At 42.8% G+C, this 25335-nt stretch overlaps 1 protein-coding gene across 3 annotated transcripts in view; it reads right to left on the bottom strand.

The window, feature by feature from the left end:
* The window catches only part of LOC129702875 (gamma-taxilin-like), a 69030-nt gene that overhangs the window by 39285 nt on the left and 4410 nt on the right, over positions 1-25335 (bottom strand). The window contains exon 2 of one of the 3 annotated variants that reach the window (XM_055644937.1): positions 22883-22960. The exons of the other annotated variants lie outside the window; for them this stretch is intronic. The gene's annotated coding sequence lies outside the window, so the exon portion shown is untranslated. The remainder of the gene's footprint in view (positions 1-22882; positions 22961-25335) is intronic. 3 annotated transcript variants of the gene reach the window in all.

Below are 25335 nucleotides of genomic sequence, written 5' to 3' on the forward strand. Positions count from 1 at the left end.
CTCGTGAAAAGCCTTAATCTCCCATTGGGGCAGGCACTTGGAAACCAGGATACTTCTCAAAAATTTGATCTACAAGTTAGATGTTCCCAATGCTCTCAAGATGAACTCCCAAAAGGAACCAGTCTGCAGTAAGCAGTGAGAGACACTAGAAGTGAATTTCGGAAGTTGGGCACAATCATGTTTGCAGCATTATGGGCTGTAAATCTGTCATCTGAGAAATCCACGTCACTATTGTACTAATGTTTACGTCATATTAAACCAGCTTAAGTTAAACATTTATTACACATTGGGAAATATTCACAGCAATCAGAAGACGTAATAAATGAGATAAAAGTAACAAATCGATTTACAATGCCAAAGAATTCCTCTTTGTAATCACGTGTACTTTGAGCAGGATTGGTGAGTGTGAAGCTGAGGTGGAGCAGCAGCAATCTACATATACATTACTAAAACTCTCATCTTGTCTGCGTGTGTGCGTGTCCGTCATGACCCGACGCGCCAAAATGGTACATGATAGCTTTTTGGACCACCTTACACTACACCACAGTACAATGGTGTGTATCAAGTTTCATAGCAACATAGAAAATAGGTGCAGGAATAGGCCATTCGGCCCTTCGAGCCTGCACCGTCATTCAATATGATCATGGCTGATCATCCAACTCAGAATCCTGTGGGTGAGGTGGAGGGAGGGGTAGAGAGAGGGGGGTGAAGGGGAGTGGTGAGGTGGAGTAGAGGGAAGTGGGGGATTCCCTAAAGGGGGGGGGGGGGGGCAGAGAGGGAGGGAGGGGCTGTAAGGCCCATTTCTATAGTGTACGACCATGAAACGAGAGCATGCAAGAAAACCCAGTCACAGCGTGAATGTACGAACGCCAGAGACAGCACCAGAGGTCTGGGATTAATCTGGGTTGCTGGAGTTGTGAAGCAGCTGCTCTACCGGCTGTGACGCTGTGCTGGCCAAACATAGAAAATACTCCTTGTCGCAGAGTGTTAATATTGGAGATTGTTTATTGCATTTTGATCATCTAACAGCAGGCTTTCCGCGAGCAGTACAACAATTGGAGATGACCCGATCCCAAATACCATTATAAAAACACGCAGACCAGATCCAGTGAACATGTATTATTAACCAGCATCTTGTATTTCTTTATAAGACTGGTCAGTTCAGCTAGGCATCATGTTCAGCACAAACATTGTGGGCTAAAAGGCCAGTTCCTGTGCTGTATGTTTGTTTTAATGACGAATAAATTTGACTTTGACTTTGACTTAATCAGATAGATTTTTATTGTTTTAATCATTCTGACTAATGTCAGAAGATTTGAGAATGTAAATAGGATATAGTTTTTACATCAATGAAGTATTTACAGAGTACAAACTTTGTGAAGTTGCACAGGCCTGCAAGGTCCCAACATTATATATTTAAACTATCATATTAATAATAATAATAATACATTTTATTTTTGGGCGCCTTTCAGAAATCTCAAGGACACCTTACAGAGATTAACAAAACTAATAAAACATATAATCGGAATAAAATAAATAATAAAGACATCACAGAAACACAAATTAAAAACAGAATTCAATCCAAAGACAACAAAAATCAAAAACACAATGTGAAGAGAGAGCAGCAGCAGCTAAAGCGCGCCAACGTCCACTCTCCCTTCCGTCAGCCATCTTGGACACAGACTAACATGTTTACTTACAGACAAAAAAGTCATCCCCCCACAATGGATACCAATGTGGGGGAAGGCACAATGTCCAGTCCCCATCCCCAGTTCACCCAAAGTCAGGCCTATTGAGGCCACCGCAATTGCCTCTACGGAGGCCCGATGTTCCTGGTCATTGTGCAGCCTGATTAAATTTTAAATCACTGAAATGGAAATTTAAAAAGCAGCAGCAATGCAGGGACAGTATCTTTACTTGGCCCTAATTGCTTGAATTGTAGTTTTCCCTCTGTATTGCCAGAGCTATAAGGAAGGGAATGCCAGGATTTGCATTTAGTGATGATGAAGAAACAGTAATACATCCCCAACTTGGAGCGGATTGTGTGATCTTCCTTTTGGTTATGGAAATTGTGGATTTGGGAGTGGCCTCAAGTAAATGCAGTGTGTTTTGTAGGTGGTATGCGCAACAGCACTGGGTCACCGGTGAAGGGAATGAATGGATGGCCGCTGATTGGGAGGACCGTTTTATCTTGAACGGCATCTAGTTTCAAGTGTTGTTGCATGGTATCATGTTTCAAATGTTCCTTGATGCACATAGACGGTTTAATCATTCTCCTAACGTGCATCTTGTAGATTGGGGAAAGGCGTTGATGTATCAGGATGTCCAAAATTGCAATTGTCACCACAGTATGCATGTGGCTGGTTCAGTCAAGTTGTTGCATTCACTGATAACCGTAAGGAAATCATTGGATGCTGAGGGCAGATGATTTTGGACCAGATCACAATCTGGCACGTGGTACTTGCCCTTATTAGCCCTTGACTGAATGGTTTCTGGGTCTTATTGCATGCAGTTATGGGCTGGTTCATTTACTGAGGGGTTGCATGTGGAACTGGACATTTTGCAACTAGAGAACAGTCACATTCTGATCTTATGATGAAAGGAAGGTCAGCAGAGAAGTATTAGAAGGTGGTTGAGCCCAGGGTACAACTGAGGAATTCTTGCAGATATATCTTGGGACTAGAACACACCACCAATATCCATTCTCATTTCCTTTGAAAAAAGTCTCAACCCGACAATTGAATGCTTTATCCTTCATTCTCAGGAATAGACCGATTGGATGGTAATGAGCTGCATTGAATTTGTCTTGCTTTTTCTGTACAGGCCAGCTTTATGGTTAGGACGATGTTGGTGGTTTAACTACACTAGACAAACCAATCTGGCTCGGCAGCTAACTCAGTTGTACAAGTTTTCACAGCAGGCCACTGACTTTCAATTAAACCAAAAAACACTGAGCAAGTCACTCACTTGTGAAAAACTGACGTACAGCTTAGGTGAATATCTTACTGCCCCTCAAAACTCTTCCTTTCCTCAAGGCCCCATTTATCATTACATTTTCTGGACACTATCTCTCCTATAGTTCCTTGTGCAAATCCCACAGGCCAATTTCTGTCCCACAACACAAAATACACATTAGGCAAACTCAAAGATCTGAATATTATTATTGATTCTCAGCCATCCCTGCTGCTCGATGATTAGCGTGAACTGGGTGGGAAGAAGGGCCCGTTTCCATGCTGTTTCTCTAAACTAAATACATCCAACATGCTAGTTGGTCTACGTATGATCTGATAAGTGAGAACATTCTGAACTGCAATATTGTCATGTGTTCCAATCCGATTCTCTAGAACATGCACACTAAATCATTATGAGTCTCCTTTTCAATTGTATCCTTGATCCACTCGAACTGCTCCACTGCAGCTAATGAAGTGCTGGCAAGCTCACCAACATCTATTTTTAAAGGGTGGCACATTGGTAGAATTGCCATCTTACAGCGCCAGAGACTCGGGTTCGAACATGAACATGGGTGCTGCCTGTACATTCTCCCTGTGACCGCGTGGGTTTTCTCTGGATGGTTAAGTTTCCTCCCACCCTCCAAAGACGTACATGTTTGTAGGCTTATTGGCTTCAGTAAAAATTGTCCCTATTGTACAGACAGTGTTAGTGTCCAGGGTGATCGCTGGTCTGAGCGGACAGAGTCGAAGAGCCTGTCTCCGTGCTTTATTTCTAAAGTAAAACTAAAGATAGCCTAGCTAAAAAAATAGTGCAAAGCAGCTCCATGGCAATGGCTGTAGATGGAACTTGCATCTACCAGCGGCACATTCACCACAGATAACAAGTCACTTAATTTTATGAACTTTGGCTCAGACATCCAGCAGCATTCTCCTCCTCTTCTAAAGTATGCGACAAGATCACCTATGGAGTTCTAGAGTTGGTTTAATGGAGCATCATACACACCTTGCCCCTACTCTCACCATCCTGCTTCAAAATGATAGACTAGGTTGTGTAGCCAAAGCTTTGGAAAGGACCACAATCTTCTGTTCCAGAGACGAGAGTTCTTCCACTGACCCACTACTTACACCATCTGGACTTTAGGTTCAAACATCTATACAAACGTCAAACCTCTATGCACTGTGGAAACAAGTAACATTGACAGTAACACAGAATTGTAGTTGTAATGTAGATGCACAGCAGGCTTGCTTAATGCCTCAATCAAAAAGACAGGAAAAAAGCAAATCATGCTTTTCTCATAAGTGGGTCGGGCTGGGTTGCCAGAGATTGTCAGTGAGATCTTTCTCAAGCACCAGCTGATCATCCACCTGTTAAAATGCCTTGAGGTCCTCCAGATGTTACTGCACAAAGGGCTCACAGACCCATTTTACGCAAACTCCTCCTCAGCTGGCTTAGACCCAAGTATGTCAAGTGGTGACAGTCTGTGACATCAATGCGAATAAGCAAAACCTTGCCTGCTCATGCAACATGGAAACATCAGAGTAGATTTCCCAAAACCTATTTCGCTGTACCCGGTACACGTGACGATAAATAAATCATACCAAACCAGACATGCAAAGGCCTGGCAGGTTTCTTCTGTTCAGATCCTTGCAAATTGATGGGTTTATGCTAAAGGTGTTGCTGGCTGTTTTGGATACTTTGAGCTCACTGATCCAACACAAAACAAAGCCAGCTCTTTGGCACATGTAAAGAGACAACAACATCAACTGGCATAATGCCCAACACTAGTTAACAGTTTAACCAAATAACCTCAGCTAGGAGAACACGGCTAGAAATATTCAAATCACTACATTGCACTTTTTTAGCATGAAAAGTGAAATAACTTTATGCACGTCACCAGTTAATATAAACACAAGGCAACAGAGAATTCTGTCCCCAAAACCATCTCCTCCAAGATGACCCTGAAAGTTTAATCCTTCCCTCATCCACTCATGGCATTTGTTTAAAAATGAAAATGAAACTAAACCAGATCATTTGCAACCTCAACACTATCTGGCCCAGAGTTGAGCTTTGATCACTCGTTCACACTAGTTCTATGTTATCCCACTTTCGCATCCTCTCCCTACACACAAGGGGAAATTTATAGAGGACAATTAACTTACAACCCCACTTCTTTGGGATGTAGAAAGAGACCGGAGTACCCAGAGGAAATCCATGCAGTCACAGGGAGAATGCACAAACTCTGTACAGACAGCACCAGAGGTCAGGATCGAACCTGGGTCTGTGGCACTATGAGGCAGCAGCTCTACCTGCCGTGACACTGTGCTGGCAGTAAAACATGCAGCTTTGCCCTGAATGGTGTTGAGTCTTGGAAGCTACACTCACCAAGGGCAAGTGAGTATTGCTTCATATGCTTTGTAGAAGTGGTATCACTTGAGAGGGGCCAAACCGTTTAGCACAACTTGTCATCTAACCTGAGGAACTGTCTGTAAAAGCATGTAATGCATGCAATCATCATGTGATCATGTCAGACAGCTGGAGCCAGACTGTTCCCTGAAAAAATTATCTAGACTACTCACTCACTTAAGTTAGTGATCCTACATTAAATTTTGAGAGCCACAGAAGCATCATTAAAAGTGCAGGAAACGGGTATAAGGAAAAACAGCGCTTCAAGCTAGAATATGAAGATAATTTTGCAATCACTGTTAAAATGGCAAACTGTGCTTTACTTTGAAACATTACACTGCCTAAACAACTGACACACCATTTTTTTTGCAGTTATTAGAAAGCTGAACAATCAAACCTAGTTTTGCTTTATCACAGAGAAAAAAAACCCAGCACTTCTATGAAGTAAATACTATTCAAATGGTTATAATTGTAGGTCCAAGTCACATAAAACTTCAGTGACTCATGAAACAAATTCCAATTCCCAAACTAATTAATGACAGGTTGGAGACATGCAAAGCCTTTAAAACTTATTTTAAATGTATCTGTTTTTATGATGTGGGTGTCATCGGCAAGGCTAACATTTATTGCCCTCACTAGCTGTTCATAAAAGAATGATGGTGCGCCTCCTCCTTGAATTGCTGTAGTCCTCCTGATGAAGATCCCACAAAACTGGTTAGGGAGTTCCAGGACGGACCCAGTGATGATAAATGAATGGTAATAGAGTTCCTAACCCCAGAATGGTGTCTAACTTGGAGGGGACCTGCAGGTAGTGGCGTTTGCATGTGCCTACTGCCCTTGTTCTGAGTGCTAGAGATTGTGGGTTTGGGAGGTGCTGTGACTGCGGTGCATTTAGCAGGAAGTAGCCAGTTAGCATGCATGTGTTTATGTTTTTGGATTTCTAATTAATGCAGTTGCAAGGGCCAGCAGGCTTGTCTAATTCTGGTCTGAACTAAGTCAACACGTTCTCCCTTCAAATAAGGCTAAGACCTTATTTGGTCCCAACCTGGACCAAATTCCTTTCATTTATCACCCACAAGATCATGGGCTGAGTGAATCTCTGGTTCAGCAATGCCACAAATTTTAGAGCTCTCACTAGTGTTTTCAAATCACTCTGTGGCATCACATCACTGCACATGTCTAACATCACCAAAACTACGTCAAAAATCTCAACACTCATAGAAACATAGAAAATAGGTGCAGGAGGAGGTCATTCAGCCCTTCAAGCCAGTACCGACATTCATTGTGATCATGGCTGATCGTCCCCTATCAATAACCCGTGCCTGCCTTCTCCCTTGACTCCACTAGCCCCTAGAGCTCTATCTAACTCTCTCTTAAATCCATCCAGTGATTTGGCCTCCACTGCCGTCTGTGGCAGGGAATTCCATAAATTCACAACTCTCTGGGTGAAAAAGTTTTTTCTCACCTTAGTCTTAACTGACCTCCCCTCCAAGCTTGCCCTTTCACTTTTGTTTGAATTTATTCATACAGCCTTTGATGCTCATGCCTTCAGCTGCCAAGGTCCCAGGACTTAACATTCCCTCCCTAACTTTGTCTAAGTCTCCACAAAGACTCTCCTTACATTTCTCTTCATCTCTTTCTGGGATGGTGCCAAATTTTGTTTAACACTCCTTGTTAAGTGCCTTGGGACCTATTGCAACAACAAAGGCTGCTGTGGAGATACAGATTGCTGCTGTTGTTATTTTCTCCTTTCTTGGTCATTCTAGGAATAGAGGATGACTTGTTTTGATTCTCTTTCTGTGGAGACCAGGGACCAACCTAGGACCCACAAAGAATTCCACAGGTGGGGCTAGGAGATGTTCTATGGCACAGTATCACATTTAGATTTATAATGTTCTTGAAGTGTCACTAGGTTCAAGGCGCAAGTCCATATTGCTGTGCACGAAGATTCCTGTTGCTGGTGAGAAAGCTACACGTGAACCAGGTGGAGATGCAAAATCAGCAAGACTTCCCTGAAGTGAGAAACTTACAGAAGCAAGTTGGGATGAAGCGGACAAGTGCGATTTGTGGGAGCGAGGGTCAGAACATTGGCACATCATCGTTAAACATAAAACTGAAGTAACCAACCCTTTGGTGTAAACCCAATACACTAGGCTGAAGAATATCACCCATTCCCTCTCTCCAGAGATGCCTGTCCCGCTGAGCTACTCCAACATTGTGTGTCTATCTTCATTTGCAGTTCTTTCTTACACACTAGTCTGAAGAAGGGTCTCGACACGAAACGTCACCCATTCCTTCTCTCCAAAGATGCTGCCTGTCCCACTGAGTTACTCGAGCTTTGTGACTATCTTCCAATTTAAACCTTGAATGAAGAATGAATCTGAATCTGAATCCAGCTTATTAAGCCCAAGTAGAATGTTTAGTATTAATCTTACAGTGTTGATATCCGACATACATACTGAACTTACATTACATGCTCCTACCACGACATCAGTTATTGGACAGGGATTACCCGGGAAGCACTTAGAAGTGGTAAAAGCAAGACTGTTCAAGAACGACATGAACATTTGATACACAAACATGTTATAGGAAACTGTGAGAGCTTAACTGTGTGCCAGAAGAAAGCAAGCTGCAGTGATGTTGGGCCAAATGTTTGTTTACTTTAAATCATGTAATGCCAATACTAGTTAAAATAGTGTTCATACTTCAGCCAGAGAACAGTGTACAGATCTGATCACCATTTGCCAGCAAGTATGCAGAAGTGCTAGACTGGATTCAGAAGAGATACATAGACTTTGCCAAGACTGAATCATTTTAAACATAAAAGATTGGCTGGTGGCAGTTGTTTTCCTTGGAAAAGAACGGTGCGAGAAGAGATTTAGTTAAGCTGCATAAAATTGTGAAGGGCTCAGACATGTAGATAAGGAGGACTTGGTTCCCTTGGAAGAGAGCTTAAAATAATTTACAGTAATTGGTATTGGATTTGAGATATGTAGAGAAATTATTCCACCTGGATCGCATGAGGAATTTGTGACTAAAAGGGTAGTAGAGGTAGAAATTTTAAAAGTACTCATATCCACAAGGTACAGTCAATCTGTGGGGAGAGCTAGACTGGATAGTGGTTCATATCTGGTGTGGATATGATGGGCTGAATGGCTTCCTTCAGCATCTTAAGTTTCTGATTTTAGGATTTCATACCATTTAGGATTTTATACCATTTTGTAATTCCTACCCAAGTACTGTTCAATTAATATTTCTATTATGTGGCCCAGTCCAAATAAGTTAGTTATGCAAGAAGTTACACATCACAATTGTTATAAATTTCAAATAGTAATTCAACAACACTTGTCGATTTCCAGGAACTGGGACAGATGATCAGAACTTCCCCTTTAGATAGGCTCACTTCAACAAAACTGTCTTGCTGTGGTGCAAACACAAAAAGAGGAGTCACACTATTCAACATCAGGGCTCAAGAGCTCAAGGCAAGCTAGAGCAGAGAAAGCTCAACTTCAGATATTCGACCATGTGATCGACCGAATAGAAGATACAGCATTGAAACAAGCCCTTTGACTCAGCGAGTCCACACCGACCGTCGATCACTTCTTCACACTAGTTCCATGTTGTTGCATTCTTTTCATTTACTCCCCACACATTAAGGAGAATTTTACAGAATCCAATTAACCTACGAACTTACGTCTTTGGGTTGTGGGTCGAAACAGCAAATTCCCGATTCCTATATTTACCTTCAGGTTATTGTTGATAAATTAACATTTTATTAACAGCAAACCCTCATATGGGCCTGTCCCACTTAAGCGACTTTTTAGGCGACTGCAGGATACTATGCGGTCAAAATGAAGCCGCCATGAAGATAATAATCGTGCGGTAGGTGCAGTGGTAGTGAGTTGCCAGAGGTGGAAGGATGTCGTAGGTTATAGCTGGTGCTGACCGGGCCGCTAAACTTCACAGCCGGGTATCCGCCGTACTTCACAGCCGTGTATCTCCGGCTTCTTAAAACTTCTCTCCACTTGCCCTGTCCCCCGCATGCATAACTGGGTGGTGATGGAAGTGGGGGGCGGGTGGTAGGGGTGCGCGCATGTGTGTGTGCGCGCACGTTCCACTCTGACAGTCGCCAGTTTATCAGGTGACTTGAATATTCGCCAGCAGTCACCTGAAAAATCTCCTAAGTGGGACAGTCCCATTAGTCTCTCCGTTCTGTACTTCTACATAAACATACACATTTTTTTCCATCAAGTGCCATGTATGTGAGCAAATTGCTGATAAACTGTGTGTGAACATGATGAATTTCACAATTAGCTAAAAGACAAAGCGTAGGAGGAAAACTAAAGATAGAAAGGCTGGAGTAACTCAGCGGGTCAGACAGCATCTGGAGTTACTCCAGCACTGTATGTCTTTTTTTTTGTATATACCAGCATCTGCAGTTCCATGCATCTCTTTTAAATTGCAGGAGGAACTCAATGGGTCCTGAGGCAGGGTCTCAATCCGAAACAGACTGCCTCTTTGCCTCGGGCTTGATCCAGAGAGGAACGTGCTTTTTTGCTCCAGTTTCCAGCATCTACAATTTCTCCTGAACAATTTCCCAGTTATCTACCAATACTATAACTCACATTTGCATAGTGCCCTTAACGTGGTGAAATATCTCAAGCCTCCTGTAGGGAAGTTACAAAGGCAAAGAACCAAAGGAGAACCCTAGAGTGAGCATACATTATTGAACAATCAATTTGTTACCCAAGCAATTGATTTTTAGTATTCCAAGCACGGACTACTCCGTCTTATCTTCTTTGCTACCTTTAAATAGCAGGTTTTATTTCTGCCAGCAAAATATTTGGCCACTGTGTTGGAAAACCCTCCTCTGGGTATTATAATTGGAAAATATAAGCAGTTAAAATCAAATACCTTTCTATCTCACGCACCACTTATGTCAATCTCCTCTTTTCTACTCTTTTCTTCCTTATTCCTGCTTTATTATTAAATTAAAAAATAAGAAGTTGTATATGAAATGTAATATGTCAACAAGTATTTGGTACTGTGGTACCACATTATTGTACTTACTTCTAACAAAAATAATTTTTGTTTAAAAACCAAAAAAAACTCCTACATGATGAGAAATAAGGAGCAAAATGTTTCAATATTTCAAGTTTGCAGCAAGATCAAGCTCTTCCTTCCCAAATTGGCAATTTTAAGAATCATTATTTATTATTTATAGCAGGAGTCGGCAACCTTGTTCTGCATAGGGGCCAGGACCCATGTCTGTGAGCGGATGGCGGGTCACATCTAGCGCCATAGTGTGCCACTTATATGCAAAAAGAGATTCCTGCTTGAGAGTACAATCCAGAAAGCTTCTCTAGACAAATGCTTTTGCAATTCTATGTTCTGTTTCTACAGTGTCCAAATCCTGATCTGGTGGGCCAACACTAATTGTAATCATCACACTCCAGTGTGTATCACATCTCATTCCAATCGGTAACATGCTCTGCACAGATTGGTGATGGCCGATGAATAAATATGCAGCATGCTAAAGTACTAGAATTTCTGAAGATCCCAGAGAATAACAAATATCAAGGGAAGCAGGGGAAATCGGGGTTATTGAGAGAAACTGTGCCAAAGTAAGTGACCAGCCATGATTTTATTAAATGGCAGATTAGGCACAAGGGACATAAAACTCCAGTTTCTCATATTCACGTGCCATACTTTGCAGTGCGAATGTTGTGTGGTCTGTAATTTAAATGAGCACCTTAAGACATTACTATACAAATGCTCCTTCAATTTGCAAAATATTTATAGACTGACCATTTAGATGTAATTCGTTGAAACTGAACTTTTACATGAATTTTATGCATACTGTTTATTGATGGGGGTTGTTGAAACAGATTACAACAGGGGGGAGGATTCACTGACAGAAAAACACAACCTCTCACGCAAGTTAATGAACTGCCGATCGGGAAACAGGAAGTAATACAGAACCAAATATAGCGTACAAACTTACTTGTTAAAAGGCAGAAGACAGGCGAAGAAATTAAGACAGATAAATATACAAACAACTTAGTAACTTAGTCAACCCGTTCCTTTAGTCACCCACTCCTAACTTGCTAACACCTGTTTCAGAGGCTCAATTTTTATCCCCTGGACACCATATTTTATAGAAAACATGTCTATGATTTAATCTACAGAAAACAGATAACATTTAAGAGAGCAAGCGAGCGCGAGAGCGAGAAATAAAAATCAGAAAAAAGGTCAAGTCTGATAACTAAAAGAGCCTGGCCAAACTAAGTTCACTCTTAAAAAAAGTATAGCAAGGCGGCAGCTGCAAATTCCAAACTCTTGGACACAGACAGCTCAAACACAGCAATCATGGCATGGTGGGCTAAAGTTGAAGAACACTGTTCTCAAGGGTTGTGGTCTGGAGCGTATTATGGAGGTGGAGGGCCAGGGCCATGGTGTGACATGAACACAAGTTGAATAGTTTAAAAAGAAAGGTAGACAGAAAATGCTGGAGTAACTCAGCGGGTGAGGCAGCATCTATGGAGAGAAGGAATGCGTGACGTTTCGGGTCGAGTCCCGTCTACCGACTTACCTGAACAGACTGCCACTGGTCTCGACCCGAAATGTCGTCCATTCCTTCTTTCCATAGATGCTACCTCTGAGTTACTCCAGCATTTTGTGTCTACCTTTGATTTTACCGGCATCTGCAGTTCTTTCTTACACAGTTTAAAAAGCAGAGCATTAGCGAGCCTGGACAAAAAACATCCTCCAGTGAGTGCTGTAAGTAGGCTTTAGCAGCTGCAAAAAAGATAACTAGTTTGCTTTGCCAGCAAGGTGATGTTTTTATACTGTAAGCGTAGTTCAGCCTATGAAAAGGGGATAACAGCCATGGATAAAATAGTTTGAGTAGAAGGACTTGGACAGGTTTGCCAAGGAAACGGTGACAACCTTTTTCCGGTGTTCCACAGCATACTGTAGATGTCGTCTGCGCACTGCGCCATGCAAAACGACCCACGGTCAGGTTATAGGTCCTCCCTGGAGCCTATGATTTGGTTATAAGGGGGCTTTTATTGAAGGCTTTGTGACCCCTACCTTTCGGAGCAGATGATGCCAAGATAGGTGGAGGGGCAACTCTACCCCTGACAGTGTTGAGGAAGCAAGGACTCTGCAGAAGGACTTGGACAGGTTAGGAGAGTGGGCAAAGACGTGCGAGGTGAAAATTAGTATAGTAAAGTGCGGAGTCATGCATTTTGGTAATAAGAATAAAGGCGTAGATTATTTTCTAAATAGAGAGAGAATCCAGAAATCGGAGGTGCAAAGGGACTTGTTACAACAAAAAGTTAATTTGCAACTCGAATCAGTAGTAAGGAAGGCAAATTCAATTTATATCAAGAGGACTGGAATACAAAAACAGAGATGTAATGCTGAGGCTATATAAGCACTGGTCAGGCTGCATTTGGAGTACCTTGAGCAAATTTGGGCCCCATATCTGAGGAAGGATGTGCTGGCTCTGGAGAGGGTCCAGAGGAGGTTTATAAGAATGATTCCAGGAATTAGTGGGTTAGCAGATGATGAGCGTTTGACAGCATTGGGCCTCTACTCGCTAGAGTTTAGAAGATTGAGCGGGGACCTCATCGAAACTTACAGAATAATGAAAGGCACAGATAGAGTGGATGTGGAAAGGATGTTTCCACTAGTGGGAGAGTATAGGACCAGAGGCCATAGCCTCAGAATTAAAGGGTGCTCTTTTAGAAAGGAGTTGAGGAGGAACCGCTTTAGTCAGAGGGTAGTTAATCAGTGAAACTCATTGCCACAGAGGGCTGAGAAGGTCGTCAGTGGATATTTTTAAGGCAGAGAGAAAAATTCTTTATTAGAACGGGTGTCAAGGGTTATGAGGAGAAGGCAGGAAAATGTGATTAGGAGGCAGAGATCAACCATGATTGAATGGTGGAGTACTCGATGGGCTGAATGGCCTAATTCTACTCCTACAACTTGTGACAGTAGGAACACAAGTAAAAGCAGAAGGATGTGCAAGCCACAAAGAAGAAATTCACTCATCCGTGTCTTTAAATGAGTGACTCCTTATCTTGAATTAATATTCCCTGGTTCCAGATTACCTCATGAGGGTAAACATGACTATCAAGTTCCTCAGAGTGGCAGATTAGATCATGTTTCATTATTCTAAACTCCAGCGAGGTCTAACCTCCTCAACCATTCCTCCCAAGAATCTCTATCTTTGGAATCATTTGGGTGAACTTTCTCACAAAGCCTCTACTGCACACAAATTCCTCTCCAAGACCAAAACTGTGAGCAGTGCATCAGGTGCTGTCTCATCAATGCCCTATATGGGTGTAATAGGAGTTTCCTACTGTTATATTCAATCCGCTCTGCAATAAAACCCGAAATGTTGTAGTCAAAGTCAAATAATATAGATTCTTTAAAATGGCTCAGTATGAGATGGCAATGGGGAAAGGCAATGTGAACAGTGACAAAAAGTAACTTTGTTGGTGAGCGGTTTGAAGACCATGGCTTTGGTCAAAACCAGTTTAACTGGAAGAAATTGTGGCTCATATTGAATGGAGCTGCAATCCACAAAGTCACCAATAAAAGATAGATGATAATGGGGGGGAAAAAAGCTGGATGTTGTCAGCATACATGTGGAATCTGCCATGATGTGCTGCCAAGGCACGTTGCATTGTCTGGAATTAGAGGTAGAGACAGGGATAGATCCTTGGGAGATTCCAGAGACAAATGCTGTGGATAAAGACAAGCTTAACTGCATGACTGAACTTGGTGTAAACTTCAAATAACCAAAAGGAAAGTGCAAACAGGATTCAAAGAAAATACCCACTGTAACCCTCAGTATAAAAACTGGAATGTCAGCAAAGCTCAAATCCTGGAGGACTTAAACCAATAAAATTCTAAATCAAGAATGTATTGGCAACTCAGTTAAATTGACAATTTGGGTTATGTCTAAAACTATCAACTGTTTACATAGCAACTCATGGAAATGTTCGAGTCATAGTCCAGTCATGTAGAATTGGCATTTAGTTACAAATACTATAAATTTTCCCTAATTCAAAGATAATGTGGTCATTGAACAAGTTGCCATTTGGATTTTCAAGCTTACACCACTGAAATCTCAAAAGCTGATAGTAGCAGTTTCAGATAGTCAGTTCTAGAATACAATGAGCAATGCAATTGCTAATCCAGGAGTTTGCTTTAACAATATGCATTAAATAACCTATTACAAAAGAAAATCTCAGAGAATCACATAATAAAAGCTTGAACCGTTCGACCCGACTGGTGCTAGACAACAGAAAATCAGGATTTCAGAAACTGCCCCCAATCTTCTTCCTCAGATCAGGAGAACTATTTATTATTTTTCAGTACAGACTCTCCCCGGGTCACATAACCCAAACTTCCCCCAAGTCGGAAACGTTGTCAGCAGAGATCGCAAATGTTGCACTGATTGGATAGTTAGCTATATATTAGTACAGATTTTAGTTAGAATTAGTTCATTAGCACAGATATGTTGTTGTTGGTGTTTGTCCTTCATAGTCGAAGAAGACCATATATACTGCAGATTCTAAACAGATTCTAAACATGTCAGGCCGTGGGAGTTGCCGGACCACAGAATGCCGAACGAGAATGTTTCAATTTGCAGTGATAAACCATTAAAAAAATCTTTTCAGGATATTTATATTATTTTTCACTAATCTTGCCCGGTTAGAAGAATTAGAGCTTCAACTGAGACAGAACCAACAATATTACGTGCCCAACTATTTTTCCATTGCATGATTCACATGTTATAATGATTCATTTGTACTAATGCTAGCTCTATATTACCCTCAAAGTTGTGTTGTACACAGCAACCTGTATTTATATAGAGCTTTTAATGTAGTATAAGTACTCCAATATGTTCTGCAGTTCCCTGTCGAACAAGGTTTTTTAAAACAATGGAGAAATATTGGGGCAGATGACCAAAAGATTAGTGAAGCAAGTTGCCTATAATGTGCATTATAAAGGGACAAAAAGAGGTTGAAAGGGAGACCCCGACCTTAAGCCTCTAGCAGTGATTCAGCATTCAAAATTGGAAGAACCCCCCCCATCTCAAGACGGCTCAATTCAGGTAAACAGTGATGAGGGAGTCGATGCATTAAAATATAAAAGTGCAGATTATAAAATTGTTCCTTAGGTGAAAGCTAATGGTGCCAACAAGCAAAAGAATAAAGGTTGAATGAGACTTGGTTCCAATAGAACTGATAGTTTTCGATGACCTCAGGTTTATGGAGGGCAGAGTGAAGAAAGCTAGTCAGTACCAAGTAAGAGTAAACACTCATGGTCTTTTCCCCATGATTCTAAAACAAGGCTTGGGATGGTAGGGGAGATTTAAAAGGAACCTCAGGGGCACTTTTTCCACTCAGAAGCTAGTCTGCATCTGGAATAAGCTGCCAGAGCCAACTACTGAAGCTGATGCAATTGTGAATTTTAATATATTTGAACTGATATACGGATTTAGTTTAGTTTACAGGTAGAAATAGGCCATTCAAACCGACCGAGTCCACGCCAACCAACGATCCCCGCGCACTAACACTATCCTACACACACTAGGGACAGTTTACATTTATACCAAGCCAATTAACCTACAAACCTGTACGTCTTTGGAGTGTGGGAAGAAACTGGAGCACCGGGAAAAACCCCGTGCTGATCACAGGGAGAACGTGCAAACTCCGAATAGACAGCACCCATAGTCAGGATCAAATCTAGGTCTCTGGCACTGGAAGGCAACAACTCTACTGCTGCGCCACAGTACATAGGAAGGATTTATGGGGTACGTGCCAAATGTAGGCATATGGGACTAAATCAACACACCAATTTGATTGGCATGGCCAAGGTTGGTTGAAGGGCTGGTTTCCATGCTCTATACCTCTATTCTGACTTTTGGTTAGAGGAAACCTCCGTTCATCCAACTATAATAAATAACAAGACTAGGGAGGAGTCATAAGCAGTGGGAGTAGAGCTGAATGTTGTCACTGCAAACCAAAACTGCTGCTGTGTCTTCAGACCCAGCAGCACCATGTATCTGCAAAACAGAAGATGACTAGAGATAGACCCGATGCACATGCCATGATTAATTCTGTGAGCACGGTGTTGGAAGTCTTTTTGGCTCTGGGTAAAAGAAATGGAACAAGGTTAATCAATGGAGGAAGATGTTTTAGTCATTTGTCTGAAAGACAGAAATCAGGGTCAGGAAATACTCTCATTGCAGATCACAAAGAACGTTATTTTTTATTTTATTCACAGCGTTTGGTACCTCAACAAGGCAAAAACCTGATTAGAGGAATTCAGACAAAAATTATTTGCCTGAATTATGAAATGAATTTGAGCGACTACAACACATTCAAAGGCGAGGGAAAAAAGGCGAGAGATGGATTTGTGGTTTGCAGGAACAGAGGAGATCCCACAGCAGTCTTATAGAGAGAGAGAGCCATGAACTCAGTAGCCAAATCCAAAAGCAATTACTGGAAATCTGAAAACAGAATGCTGGATATACTCAACTGGCCAGGGAGCATCTGAAGAGCGACATTTCAGGTTTATGAGCTTTCAAGAAGTACTGGAAAAATATTGATAAAATAAGTTTGAAGTTTCAAAGGATGTGGCAATAAGGGTGTGGTATTACTTAGCTACAGAAAACAGAGATGGACAGTGTGAATATGATTGTGGGAACAGGATGTGGGTCCCGTACACAAAAACATGAGAGGCAATTGGAGAGAAACAGAAAGGAAGCGATGCAATGTTGATGAAGCAATTACCAGAATTAATTTGGGCGAATACGGTTTCAAAACCCTATGGGGAGGCTAAAAAAGACCTCAGCAGTAATGCAGCACATGTTTTGTTGCATCCTGGTATGGTGTACAGTTTTGGCGGATGAGTGCAGGGCTCCGAGAGAGCTTTGTACAATCCAAAAGTTGGAAATTACTAAACAGGTTGTCCACCATTTCTGGGACTAAGAAAGCAAAGATGAGATTTGTAGCAGGGATGAGAATTGGATATTGATAGTATTGGTTTTTAAATGGGACTAGAGCACGAAAATTGGAGGCAAGGATGTAGATCAGTAATTGCTGAGAATGTTGTGTTAAACATTAGGTCAGAAGCCAGACAAATATGATTTTGAAAACACAAATGGAAATGAATTGCGAGAAATCTTACATAATTGTAGACATAGAAGGAAGTGGGGTTCGAAAGGAAGGAGGAATGGGGAGGGAAATCAGACTGGACGGCAGGAGAAGGAAATTATTTGAAATGGCCTTGCTACATCCACTGCAGAGCCATATTTTATGCTATTATTCATTTGCTAAAATTAATGATTTAAAAGTCCATGTATCCATACAAATTTATTAAATTTAACAAATTATATTTGGAATAAGATGATAGCCTCAATATTGATGAACATAAAGATTGTGGATTGTTTAAAAATGCATTTGATGCACCAATTCGCCAATAATGGAAATCTACCACCCTTACTGAGTCTGGCCGATATACAACACCACGCGTAGAGGATTTTCAGGAGATTGTAGGTTCAATTGCTATTATAAACCCCCCCCCCCCCTCCCCCAAGCACAAAATTCTAGTCTGACATTCCAATGAGGAATTGAGGGGATACTGCACAATTAGATACGTTGTTGTCCATCTTGCTGATGAACAATTAGACAAATGATTACTTCGAAGGCAGGGCAATTCTCTCTGTGTTTGGACCAAAGGATTACCACTCACTCAACGTTACTAGATATCATTGCTCTTTGAGGGAGTCTGCCATGTGCAAATCAGTGGTATCCCCTTCATTATAACAGAAACTCTTCTTCAAAGGAACATCAGTGACTGTGCTGCGTCAATTTATTTTAGGATACTTGGCAATGTTGTTAACGTTTAAAAAGCTTTGCATCACATTCAGTTGTATCAAGACCCCCGCGCACTGTGGGATTAACAAACCACAGGTTCCAGTGGCTGTAGAATGTAACCCAACACAACTCGAAAACAATTAAGGAATAGTACAAATGCTGACCCTGCCGTGACACCCAAGCACAAAAACAAAATCAGTCTGAAGGGTCTCAACACGAAATATCACCCATTCCTTCTCTCCAGAGATGCTGCCTGTCCCGCTGAGATACTCCAGCAACTTATGTCTATCTTCAATATAAACCAGCATCCACAGTTCTTTCCTAAACAAAATTTAAGTAATTGTTGTGAACCAGCAGCTAACTAAAGCAGGTGATTTAACAATAAAAATTATATCTCTCTTAGATCATTAAATTAGTATCTATGCTCCAGACAGGCAACATTTAAGCAAAAAAATTGTTGACCGTAACAGGCGATTCTCATGTTCAATAAAACTGTCAGAGGAACAGCAATTCAGTTCTCTCTGTGCACAATCCTCCAACATTTGTTCGAGATCTACAACATTGGATTCTGAAATGAATCCAGAGAGCATGGCTCAATGAAAGGACATGGTCAATCCTCAAATACCCACTGCTTCTTGCTCACACAACTTCACAACACATCGTAACACACAAGGCAAAGTTTGTAGCCATGAGAATGACGCATTTTCCACATTATCCTATCTCCTTCCAAATCTCAGCAGTTATGGGTTAGAGTGGTGAATCTGTGGAATTCTTTGCCACAGAAAGCTGTATTGGCAAAGTCAGTGGATAGTTTTAAGGCAAAGATAGGTAGATTCTTGATTAGTACAGGTGTCAGAGGTTATGGGAGAAGGCAGGAGAATGTGTTTAGGAGGGAGATGGATCAGCCATGATTGAATGGCAGAGTAGGCTTGATGGGCTGAATGACGTAATTCTACTCCTATACCTTAAGAGCCTGTCCCACGTTCCAAGTTTTCCCAAGAGCTCACCCGAGTTAAAAAAAAATCAAGCTCGTGGTACTTCATCACGAGTATTTTTTTACTCTTGGAAATTTTTCACACTGTTACCGCGTTACAATACAATACAATACGGTTTATTTGTCACATTGCACATAAGTGCAAGTGAAATGAATATGTCAGCAGCGGTACAATTATAAAGAACACACACAAAAACACAATAAAAATTTAACATAAACATCCACCACAGCATTCATCACTGTGGTGGAAGGCACACAATTTGGCCAGTCCTCCTCCATTTTCCCCCATGGTCGGGACCTCAACCCTCCGCAGCCGTTGCTGCGGGTGTCCAGATGGTAAAAGGACAAGGTACAAGTCTAGGTAAGTCCAGAGTCGGCTCTTCCCCACCGGAGACCGCGGCTTTAAGTTGGTGTAGGCCGCAGGCCGGTGGTCAAAGATTTAAAGTCCCCGCCGCGCCGCAGACAGAAACACCGCAGGCTGCAGGGTCGGTGGTCGAAGCTCCCCTCCAGGGGTGATGGTAAGTTCACGCTGGGCCCGCGATAGAAATTGGCCGCGGGCCGGCAGTGATGGCTTCTTCTTCCCCCGGGTCCCCCACGAGGGATCCCGGGCTGCGGATGCCGCGCCAGCTGGAGCTGTGCAGACCGCTGCTTCAGGCTGCCGGTTGCTGCGGGCCAGCGAAACGGAGCGCTCCCCTCCAGCGAGCCCCAGTGAGGGCTCGCCCGCTCTACGCCGAGAGTCCACGCTGCGCCCGCCTCTGAACCCCGGGCGCGTCTCCGGGAAAGGCCGCTCCGATCCTTGCCGTTAGGCCACGGGGAGATGACCTGGAAAAAGTCGCCTCTCCATGGAGGAGGCGGCCAAAACGGTTTCCCCCTTACCCCCCCACACAAAACACAAAGAAACATTAAAAACATACTTTAAAACATACTAAAAAAATAAAAAAAGTTGAAAAAACTAACGCGCTGCTGACAGGGCTGCCGCCATTGCAGCGCCCTCACCGACCGATTATGTTTCCCGAGTATCTGCCGTTAGCGTTATGAGCCGCTACGAGACGTCCACGAGCTCTGACGTACCCGCTATGTACATTCTACGTACTTACCACGAGTTTGAATTTCTTTAAACTCGGGAGTACTCTTGGATGAACTCCCATCGTGGGACAGGGCCTTTGACTTGCCAAGACCAAGTAGATATGGAGCACAGGCAGCATAGACTGACTCGCTCTACTAAAAACAGCAAGGAATCATTAACTTTGCAAAACACTAGTGCTGGAGGAAGTCAGCAAATCAGGCAGTGTCCCAAGGGAAATGGACAAATTAAGTTTCCGGTCAGGACCCATCTTTAGTCTGCCTGACCTGCAGAGTTTCTCCAACACTATTTGTTATTCAATATTGTGGCAGGCAGGTTTGCTAGGGCTACACGTATGGGTTTAAACTACATAGTGGGGGGGGAGGGATTGACAAATTGGGAGTATAAAGATGGAGTTGAAGGGGGAGCGAGTACAGAAAAAATTACAAAAGATTCTCGAATTAATAAGAAGGAAAGTTCGAGATGGGATAAAAGAGTAAGGTCACGGCCAATTGCGAGCGGTGCGAGGATGTGAATACGGAGGTCAAAGTGTTGTATATGAATGCGCGAAGTATAAGAAATAAAGTGGACGAGCTTGAGGCTCAGTTCGAAATTGGCAAGTATGATGTTGTGGGAATTACAGAGACATGGCTGGGGTGGAAGATTGCAACCTTCACGTGGTCCGCCCTGTTTCGACTAATGCAATCAACTCGACGTGCACAAACGGAAGATCAAATAGAACAAGTTGTCCAACAACTTTAGGCTGTGCACGCCACACAAAAGAAGAAGAAGAGACATGGCTGCAAGAGGGTCAAGGCTGGGAACTGAATATCCAAGGGTATACCTCCTATCGAAAAGACAGACAGGTGGGCAGAGGGGATGGGGTAGCTCTGTTGGTGAGAAATGAAATTCAGTCCCTTGCAAGGGGTGACATTGAAACGGGAGATGTGGAGTCAGTATGGATAGAACTAAGGAATTGTAAGGGTAAAAAGACCCTAATGGGACTTATCTACAGGCCCCCAAACAGCAGCCGGGACATAGGGTGCAAGTTGAATCAGGAGTTTAAATTGGCATGTATCAAAGGTAATGCTGTGGTTGTTATGGGAGGTGTCAACATGCAGGTAGACTGGGAAAATCAGGTTGGTATTGGACCCCAAGAAAGGGACTTTGTGGAGTGCCTTCGTGATGGATTCTTAGAGCAACTTGTATTGGAGCTTACCAGGGAGAAGGCAATTCTGGATTTAGTGTTCAGGGCCCTCGCTTAACTTTTTTCCCCTGTTGCCAGCTGTTGACAGTTTAGGTGGTCATTTAAGACGGCTTGCATGACACGTGCGATAATGTGCTTGGATGAAGTGCGTAGTTACCAGTCAGAATTATGGTCAATGAAGCATTCACATATTATTTCTGCTTCAAATAAAGTCACAAACTAAACCTATTCACCAATCAAGACATGATATATACCACAATGACATGCAGCAAAATTACAATACAGTATCTCATCTCTTTGTACACTTTGCAATGAATACAATTTCTATTATTTCTTACCACTTCCAAACAAAAATGTGGATGGATTATTCAGCGTATGATCAACCTCGGTGAGACCAAGTGCAGACTTGGCTATCGCTTCGCACAACACCTCAGCTCGGTTCACAATAAGCAAACTGATCTCACGTTGGCTCAGCACTTCAACTCCCCCTCCCATTCCGAATCCGACCTTTCTGTCTGGGCCTCCTCCATGGCCAGAGTGAGGCCCACCGCAAATTGGAGGAACAGTACCTCATATTTTGCTTGGGTAGTTTACACCCCAGCGGTATGAACATAGGCTTCTCCAATTTCAGGTTGTCCTTGCTTTCTCCCTCCCCTCCCATTCCAAGCTCTCCCACAGCCTACTGTCTCCGCATCTTCCTTTCTTTTTCCCAGCACACCCCCCCCCCCCCCGACGCTAGTCTGAAGATGGGTCTCGACCCAAAACGTTGCCTATTCCTTCGCTCCATAGATGCTGCCTCACCCGCTGATTTTCTCCAGCTTTGTCTACCAACGTGATCCCACCACTGACCACATCTTCCCATCTCCTCCCGTCGGCTTTCCGCAGAGACCGCTCCCTCCATAACTCCCTGGTCAATTTGTCCCTTCCCACCCAAACCACCCCCTCTCCTGGCACTTTCCCTTGCAACCGCAGGAATGCTACACTTGTCGCTTTACCTCCCCCCTTGACTCCATTCAAGGACCCAAGCCGTCTTTCCAGTTGCGGCAGAGGTTCCCCTGCACCTCCTCCAACCTCATCTATTGCATCCGCTGCTCTGAGCGTCAGCTGCTCTACATCAGTGAGACCAAGCGTAGGCTTGGCGATCGCTTTGCCCAACATCTCCACTCAGTTCGCAATAACCAACCTGATCTTCCGGTGGCTCAGCACTTCAACTCCACCTCCCATTCCGAATCCGACCTTTCTGTCCTGGGCCTCCTCCACGGCCAGAGTGAGGCCCACCGTAAATTGGAGGAGCAGCACCTCCTCAATAAGAACCAACCCAAAACGTAATATTTTCCTTTTGTTCAGAGATTTTGTCTGACCTGTTGAGTTACTCCAGCTTTTTGTGTCTATCTTCAGTTTAAACCAGCATCTGCAGTTCCTTCAGTTTAAACCAGCATCTGCACACACACGATACTATACGATAGAACGTTATTAATCCCAGGAGGGAAATTGTGTGTGTGTGTGTGTGTGTGTGTGTGTGTGTGTGTGTGTGTGTGTGTGTGTGTAGTTATATATTCATATATAAATACACACTGTTTTATTTCTCGTTTATAACATTCTTTACAGAGTACTATGTTTACATATTCTGTTGTGCTGCTGCAAGTAAGGATTTCATTGTTCTAACTGGGACGTGAGAGAATAAAACGCTCTTGACACTTGTCTTACGTCGCTAATGTGTGGGATAGAACTAGTGTACGGGCGATCGGTGGTCGGCGTGGACTCGGTGGGCCGAAGGGCCTGTTTCCACTCTGTATCTTTAAATTAAACTAAAAACACTAAAACCAGAGGAAATCTACAGAAGGGCCTCTACCCGAAACGTCACCCAATTTCTTCTAGCCAGAGATGCTGGTTGCTCCATGGAGTTCCCCTGCACAATTAAAGCATGGAATAGTCTTCACCCTACCATAGTTACCCAACCAGACACAACTAAATGAACCGGATTTGATAAAGGAACTTGACGTTAAGGAGACATTAGGAGGTAGTGACCATAATATGGTCAGGTTTAATCTACATTTAGAGGGTGAAGGGTAGATCAGAGGTGTCAGTGTTACAGTTGAATAAAGGGGACTATGGGGCCATGAGGGAGGAGCTGTTCAAAGTTGACAGGAAAGATACCCTAGCAGGGATGACAGTGGAACAACAATAGCAGGTATTTCTAGGAATAAGGTGCAGGATCAGTTCATTCCTAGGAGGAAGAAAAATTCGAAGAGGAGTAAGGGGCGACTGTGGCTGAGAAGGGACATCAGGGATAGTATAAAAATAAAAGAGAAGTATAACATAGCAAAGATGAGCAGGAAACAAGAGGTTTGGGTAATGTTTAAAGAGCAACGGAAGATTACTAAAAAGACAATACGGGGCAAAAAGATGAGGTACGAAGGTAAGCTAGCCAAGAATATAAAGGAGGATGGTAAAAGCTTCTTTAGGTATGTGAAGAGGAACAAATTAGTTAAGACCAAAGTTGGACCCTTGAGGACCAAAAAAGGTGAATTTATTATGGGGAACAAGGAAATGGCAGATGAGTTGAACAGATACTTTGGAGCCGTCTTCACTAAGGAGGACACAAAAAATCTTCCTGAAATAGTAGAGGCCAGAGGATCTGGGTTGACAGAGGACATGTAGGAAATCCACATTAGGCAGGAATGGTGTTGGGAAGACTGATAGGACTGAAAGCTGATAAATCCCCAGGGCCTGATGGTCTGCATCCTAGGGTACTTAAGGAAGTGGCTCCAGAAATCGTGGATCATTTTCCAATGTTCTATAGACTCAGGATCAGTTCCTGTGGATTGGAGGATAGCTAATGTAGCACTATTTAAGAAAGGCGGGGAGAGAGAAAACAGGAAATTATAGACCAGTTAGCCTGACATCAATGGTGGGGAAGATGCTGGAGTCAATTATAAAAGATGAAATAGCCGCACATTTGGATAGCAGTAACAGGATTGGTCCGAGTCAGCATGGATTTACGAAGGGGAAATCATGCTTGACTAATCTTCTGGAATTTTTTGAGGATATAACTAGGAAAATGGGCAAGGGAGAACCAGTGGATGTAGTGTACCTGGACTTTCAGAAAGCATTTGATAAGGTCTCACATAGGAGATTAGTGGGAAAAATTAGGGCACATTGTATTGGGGGTAGAGTGCTGACATGGATAGAAAATTGTTTGGCAGACAGGAAACAAAGAATAGGGATTAACGGGTCCCTTTCAGACTGTCACGCAGTGACTAGTGGGGTACCGCAACGCTCGGTGCTGAGACCGCAACTATTTACAATATACATCAATGATATGGATGAAGGGATTCAAAGTAACATTAGCAAATTTGCAGATGACACAAAGCTGGGTGGCAGTGTGAACTGTGAGGAGGATGCTATGAGAATGCAGGGCGACTGACAGGTTGGGGGAGTGGGCAGATGCATGGCAGATGAAGTTTAATGCAGATAAATGTGAGGTTATCCACTTTGGTAGCAAAAACAGGAAGGCAGATTACTATCTAAATGGCCTCTAATTGGAAAAAGGGAAAGTACAACGGGATTTGGGGGTCCTTGTACATCAGTCTATGTAAGTAAGCATGCAGGTACAGCAGGCAGTGAAGAAAGCGAATGGCGTGTGGCCTTTATAACAAGAGGAGTCGAGTACAGGAGCAAAGAGGTAATTCTGCTGTTGTACAGGGTCCTAGTGAGAACACACCTCGAGTAGTGTGTGCAGTTTTGGTCCCCTAATTTTGAGGAAGGACATTCATGCTATTGAGGGAGTGCAGCGTAGGTTTACAAGGTTAAT

This window comes from Leucoraja erinacea, chromosome 13 (assembly GCF_028641065.1).
Source record: "Leucoraja erinacea ecotype New England chromosome 13, Leri_hhj_1, whole genome shotgun sequence".
Classification (NCBI taxonomy): domain Eukaryota; kingdom Metazoa; phylum Chordata; class Chondrichthyes; order Rajiformes; family Rajidae; genus Leucoraja; species Leucoraja erinaceus.